This window comes from Mya arenaria, chromosome 10 (assembly GCF_026914265.1).
Source record: "Mya arenaria isolate MELC-2E11 chromosome 10, ASM2691426v1".
NCBI lineage: Eukaryota > Metazoa > Mollusca > Bivalvia > Myida > Myidae > Mya > Mya arenaria.
Genome location: NC_069131.1, coordinates 52,313,323 through 52,320,517, shown reverse-complemented (window position 1 = coordinate 52,320,517; position 7,195 = coordinate 52,313,323). Strand labels below are relative to the sequence as shown.

The 7,195-nt window shown below is 35.3% G+C and overlaps 1 long non-coding RNA gene across 1 annotated transcript; it reads right to left on the bottom strand.

Moving 5' to 3' along the window:
* Window positions 1–305: 305 nt before the first annotated feature.
* On the bottom strand, window positions 306–3,688 carry LOC128205291 (uncharacterized). Its single transcript, XR_008256209.1, has 3 exons — window positions 3,576–3,688; window positions 3,287–3,392; window positions 306–1,409 (listed from the first exon to the last, which is right to left on the bottom strand). It is a non-coding gene; the product is annotated as an uncharacterized LOC128205291 (long non-coding RNA).
* Between the last annotated feature and the right edge of the window lie 3,507 nt (window positions 3,689–7,195).

Below are 7,195 nucleotides of genomic sequence, written 5' to 3'. Positions count from 1 at the left end.
AAAATATGTGTGTTGATGGTAGAACCGAATGTTTTTACACATGAACATGTACATCAATTTTACCCTCTTTGCTGCTATGTATAGCATTTTTACAACAAAAACAAAATTTAGCTTTTCTGAGTCTGAGTCTCAAATTGAGACTGTAAGTGAATACCGTCCCTGTTAAATAATGACTTTATTGACCGATTTGCGCCGTGGTTGTTGGTCAACAAGTCAGACAAGTAGGTTTTCTCCGGGCACTCCGGTTTCCCATACAACACAATAGTTTTTGAAATATTCATTCAATAGATAAAAGTGAGAAACACTCCGAATATATACGTTTATTTCAAAGCGACTTGCATGACATCCAAACTTATATGATACAAAAGTATGCAAAGCAATAAAAATACATTGATTTCGTTAGATGAAATTAAACAAAACAATAAGTTGCTATACAATGCTGTTGTGATGTAAGTTATGGTTGGTATTTTATACTGATCATTTTGTAATGAAAGATAGATACAATGGGCACGCAGTTTTACAGTTGCACGTTATTTGAAATTAATTTGCAAAGGTATATGCAATACTTTTTAAAGTAAACCATCAACAAATGTATTGTTAAAGCTGCACACTCACAGACTGACATTTTTTATTTAGTTTTGTCTCAGAATTGCTGATTTTGGTATCAATGCATTCAAATTATTCATTTAAGATAACACACAGTAGAGTAGATATCAATGGTTTAGGAAGCTGCCGAAAATTAAAAAAAAATCCTAAAGCGTTAGCCATAAAACATCAATTCTCGAACCAAAATATGAAAAACTGCGATCTAATCTTTGTCAGCAATCTTGTATCACTAGTTTCCAGACATTTACGCTAAAAAATGGCTCATTCGAAGAAAAAAATAATAAAAATGTCAAAACGGTCAATCGGTAATAGTGCAGCTTTAAGAACATAAATTTTGATTATCATGATAATTGTTTAAGTTGGCGACTGAAAACTGGGCAAAGTATACACATAAAAGTCAAATGTTAAAGCTCTTCAGCAAACTTTGTTAAAGTCGTCGTGATTCATGGTAGTTGTCCTCCAGAGGTTTGCGCGTGGAAAGTAGTGCGTCAGAAGCCAATGGGTGTGGATTATACCTTCATGGCCATAGTGGATTCAGGACCAAGCAGTTGTTGAGTTGGAATTCCCGTATAAAAGGTTATTGAAGGCAACCACCCATCCCAAAACGGTCGTGTTTTGGTCTGGCATCTGGAACTTTCCAGCGAAGTCATAGAAACCATCAGCATTACCAACAGCAGTGTATTATTGGCCCTCGATGTGACCCGCAACGCAGGTGAACTTCATCACCGATTGCAGTTGGTTACGCCATACGCCAGCAATTCCGCAGTCGTTTTTGTCATCCGGTATTGGTGTATCGCACAAATCTGGCAATTAAAAAGCTAATAAAGTAAAATATTCGGGTCATTGGTCATGACAGTTTAATTTTTTTGTCTTAACTTCAGTGAACAATTGTGTTAATGATAAACCAAAATAAATTTGATAGATTGTCGTTATGGCTGTTGATCTATAGTGCCAGGTATTTTGAAAAAAACTTATTTACAGAATTAAAAAGTGCAAAAGTGGTTTGGAAGGTGGTTCAAAAGGTGAAATTGAAGGCATTTTAAAAATCAATACTTCGCAAAAATAATACAATTTGAGGTCCACAGATGTGGTTGTGTTATGAGAGGACTGCATAATTCAAGAACGAAAATTTGATCCGTGTTAAGTGTTAAAAGCATTCGCATCTTTATGCGAAAGGATAATACTGTTAGGAATGGTTTCAGGTGCAAAATGGGTCGACACTATTCGATTAACACTGTAGTTTGGATTTTGTGGTGATTGGTTCTATTTTCAAAACTATACTTGTGTTTTTAAGAGCAACAGCCATGAGTTCAATAAACAAGTTTGCTGTTTGGTTCCCCTCTTGCAGTGTATGCACTGAGTCTGTTGATAAATGATATTGTGGATGTATTTTAATAGTGCGTCTTGGTCTGGTGATAAACGATGGAGATGTATTGTGTGTGTGCGTCTTGGTCTGGTGATAAACGATGGAGATGTATTGTGTGTGTGCGTCTTGGTCTGGTGATAAACGATGGAGATGTATTGTAAGAGTGCGTCTTGGTCTGGTGATAAACGATGGAGATGTATTGTAATAGTGCGTCTTTGTCTGGTGATAAACGATGGAGATGTATTGTAATAGTGCGTCTTGGTCTGGTGATAAACGATGGAGATGTATTATAATAGTGCGTCTTGGTCTGGTGATAAACGATGGAGATGTATTGTAATAGTGCGTCTTGGTCTGGTGATAAACGATAGAGATGTATTGTAAGAGTGCGTCTTGGTCTGGTGATAAACGATGGAGATGTATTGTAAGAGTGCGTCTTGGTCTGGTGATAAACGATGGAGATGTATTGTAAGAGTGCGTCTTGGTCTGGTGATAAACGATGGAGATGTATTGTAAGAGTGCGTCTTGGTCTGGTGATAAACGATGGAGATGTATTGTAAGAGTGCGTCTTGGTCTGGTGATAAACGATGGAGATGTATTGTAAGAGTGCGTCTTGGTCTGGTGATAAATGATATTGTGGATGTATTGTAATAGTGCGTCTTGGTCTGGTGATAAATGATATTGTGGATGTATTGTAATAGTGCGTCTTGGTCTGGTGATAAACGATATTGTGGATGTATTGTAATAGTGCGTCTTGGTCTGGTGATAAACGATATTGTGGATGTATTGTAATAGTGCGTCTTGGTCTGGTGATAAACGATGGAGATGTATTGTAAGAGTGCGTCTTGGTCTGGTGATAAACGATGGAGATGTATTGTGTGTGTGCGTCTTGGTCTATTTTCACTGATATAAGAAATGTTTCAAATCACCACATACACTTGTACGTAAGCTACACATATGTTTTAAATTACATTCCAGTTGATTTTAACAGTCGTTAGCGAAAGATCGTTCTAACAATTTTTTGTAGGCTCACTACACTGGTATATATCACTTTCCTCGTGCATTTGTACACGCCATTTTAATTTCGTACAACGTGCGCGTATCTTGATGACGTAGGGCACAAAAGAAGTCCACTCGAACACGTTCAAGTAGCGTTTCACAATCTCTATAGTGACATTAAACACGATTCGAGACGATATTTGACAGCAGAGAATTCATATGCATGCTTTTCCAATGTAGTTGAAAAAATAGACCAGTATAAAATATAATTACAATTATGTCATAAGGTCAAAAGAACAACGTAATAATTATACATACCAAAGGGGTTCGTTTGATCCGGAAAAGCACTTGTGATGGTGAGGATGCTGAGAACTATCGAACACGTGAGAAGTGACATCATTTTATCGTTTCGCATGCGATCAATCTGAAATAATAACATATTTTTACGCATTAAAAGCGTTCACAAAGCAACACATGAACGTAAATTTGATTAATTAAAATAAAACTATAACTTATTAACATAAACCCTTAATTGTGATTTTTCTTTAATATAATGTTGTATTTGCATTCAAAATGTTTATACAATATAAAAAAGATCCTGTCTTACGAAAGTACAGCCCTTGCCAAGTTGAGGAGTTCAATAAAATCCCAAAAATGACCTTTTGTAAATTACTTTCAACAAGGTTTAATTAATTAATCGATTTCGTACGTCAGTGTTTGGTGAACGCTGATTCCTTCTGCACATTGACAACATTTATATCCTTACATTATCCTATTTATATCCTGTTTCACTTTATGACATTTAAAACAACTCCGATGATTTGCTTTTGCCATTTTCTCGCTCGTTGATAGATTGTTATTGTATTTTAAAAGACCAAATGCACCACCGCTTTCAAATTTCTGCACCTTCCCGCTCTATAGAAAAACGCGCCTTTTAGTTACCCAAGTGGCCAATATATATATATATATATATATAGTATATATATATATATATATATATATATATATATATATATATATATATATATATATATATATATATATATATATATATATATATATATATATATATATATATATTGTTCAAAAGCACACAAAACACCAACATAATAAAACAATTGATCCAAACTCTTAACAATGGCCAAACGTTTGCTTTTTGATTTACGTTACAGTACATGGGTATTTGGATAATGGCATAACTGGTCCCCCCACCTCCCCCCCCCCAAGTGATTTTCTCTGAGATTCACCGGACTTCCATACGGGTACTTGTTTTATCTTGGCCCGTGGGCAAGATAAGAATTTCTAGCATGGTTAAATTTTTGGATCTACTTGTGATTGAAAATATAATCTCAATAGCTCCTGCTTTCAGTGCCTTTCTAATAACATATACATGATTTGATACGTAGTGCGTTAAATTGTAATATGCCATACGACGTTTGATTGTTGCAAATGTAGGATTGTTGACGTTTAAGTTAAGGAAATTAGTGATGTGAAAAGTTATGATTGACCAAATGCTATTAAAATCTTTGTGATAAGTATTACATTTGCGACCCGCATTTGTACGCATTTTAATACCATTGTTGAAGTACTAAATAGTTCTATTTCACCTTTCGACAACTAAATAAGAAAAATATGATTTTAAATGAGTATTTAGGTCAGCCTGCTCCCATAAGCTGCGTTATGGATTGACCCCATTTTATTCCCATGCTACATTAAATAGAATTTTAAAAGACAAAAGCGGAAAATAACCCTCATCTCAAGACAAAATGAATCAAACTAACCCCTAAAAATGGTTGTGTAACGACGATTAATGACATCTAAAACGATTCACAACCAACAGACAGAGTAAATAAAGGTCATTCCTAATTAAAAGGGGACCGACCAGGATCTGCTTGCGTCACCTTAGTTCGGTTGCAATAAATCACCCCTAAGATTGGCTCCGAGCCTCGACTAAGATTATCATCTTATCCGTTTGGATTTGACAAAAAGGCAAACAAAAAATAAAAATACAAACCATGTATAATATCTGGAATAAACTGGAATGAGTGAACAATTGGTCAGTTTTATTTATATATAAAATTAACTGTCAAAATATGAAATGCATATATTAGTTTATAGGTTTAGTTGTCACCTCACTTTGAATGGTTTATAACCGTGTTTTAATAGCTGAAAATGCACAAATATTGAATGATTGGTGAATGTTATCGTCTCTTGAGGTAAAAAACCCGTGTTTTCTGCAACTTTCTTTCAAATTAAACGCAGTATCTTTCAAAAGAACCATTGTTTTTGACATTTAGCAACCCTTTTTAGTAAATTAAAACAGTTGTATTAAACATGGTAAATCTTATTTGGGAGTAATAGTGCATCTTTAAAGTGTCAAACGTTATTATCGAAAATAATGAAAAACATAAAACCAAGCATCGCCGTCAGTTTTTATAATCAATGAATATTTAAGTTGTCGACATTCAGTCACACGCGCTGGTTACTTTTCTTTTCTCTGAATAATTTTTAAATATCCTGGCGGCTTGTCTTTTTGTGCTCTTTGTGTATATAGAAACAAACTACATTAACTTCTGTTAGTGTGAAACGGCCTTTTTTTTAACGTGTCCGACCACAATTTGGTAAACAACGTATTTGAGTATTTCCCGAAGTATGTTTTAAATACTTCATGTTATGAAGATGCGTACCATACTGAAACCCAAGCCGTAGCTCATGTCTTGTAAAGCAAAAATATAAAAGAAGCGATAGCAAAAAAGCTGGATGCATAGTTTATGCCTTAAACACTGAATACATACAAATTGTATCTAATATGCTCATACGTACCTGTATGATCACATGTTTTGTTTTGTAGTCTTGTAAAGTCAAGAGCTTCACAATTATTTCGATCGATTATTAGTATCTGTCCGTACCATGTGTTAACAGGGATTTGACATACAAGTGTATACATGTAATGTTGATGTTTTTGCGACAAAGTACAATTACATGTAATATGTTCTTATAAAGGAGGACAGACATATTCAAATCGCATCGTCCGTCCGTACGCAGGCGCACGTAGGGGTGCTTAATGGGTAGGTCCATTAGGTTAAGTGGTTATTTTGTAATGTTTTCTATTTGAAAATCACACAGAGTTTAATATAAAGTATCCAAAACGTACGGGCGTCCGTCCGTCCTGCATTCATTGACCGTGCTGAAACTTTGTCATGCAGGGAGGAATTTCAAAATATTTGGCGCAAGTGTTCAGTACATGCAGACGAAGAAATGCGTGCAAGGCCCAACCCATACCGTAAAAGTATAGGTAAAACTTTTACCATTTTGGAAATGCACAAATATGCACACCTAGCGTATAAGTTGTCGTGTCCGGGCTACTCCATGCACAGTCGGATTTTAATTATATTTTGCACATGTGTTTCGTACAAAAAGGAAATGTGTTGCGTGTAAGACGCATTTTCCTAATTCGAAAGTCAAAGCGACACTTACAGGTTTATCATAATCATTTGAGAACGCTGTTTATATACATGTACAGTGTAGCTTGTCGTGTCTGGACTATAACTTTGTCATGCACAGTGGGATTCTAAAATAAAAAGGCACATGTGTTTGGTGCATAAAGATATGTGTCGCTTTCAAGACTCACGACCTTACCTCAAAGGTCAAGGCCACACTTGGAGAGTTAAGTCATTATGGAATGCTGCTTTTATGCATATGTATAGCAGTATATTTGGTCGTGTCGGGAATGTTACTTTGTCATGCACGGAGCGAGTTTTTCCTGGTGTTCAATACATAGAGAAAACATGTCGGGTACAATACCTTTGACCCTTCCTCTTCCTGGTTCACTGCTCCACACTTGACATCAACTCTCAATGGGGCAGACATATGCGTAAAGTCTATATGATAGTTCTTCTTTAATGTAGGCATATTAGCATAATCAATTAAACTGGATGGCTCTTCGCGAACATTCGTCACTTACTGTGACAGCTCTATTCATACTTTATTTTTCGTCAATTAAAATATATTTCTGATAAATTCATCTGAACCGGGAGGAAATTATTATATAATTGCATTCAAGTTATACAAGGTTGTGTACAGCTACTACTAAAACTACTACTAAAACTACTATTACCACTACTACTACAACTATTACTACTACTACTACTACTACTACTACTACTACTACTACTACTACTACTACTACTACTACTACTACTACTACTACTACTACTACTACTACTA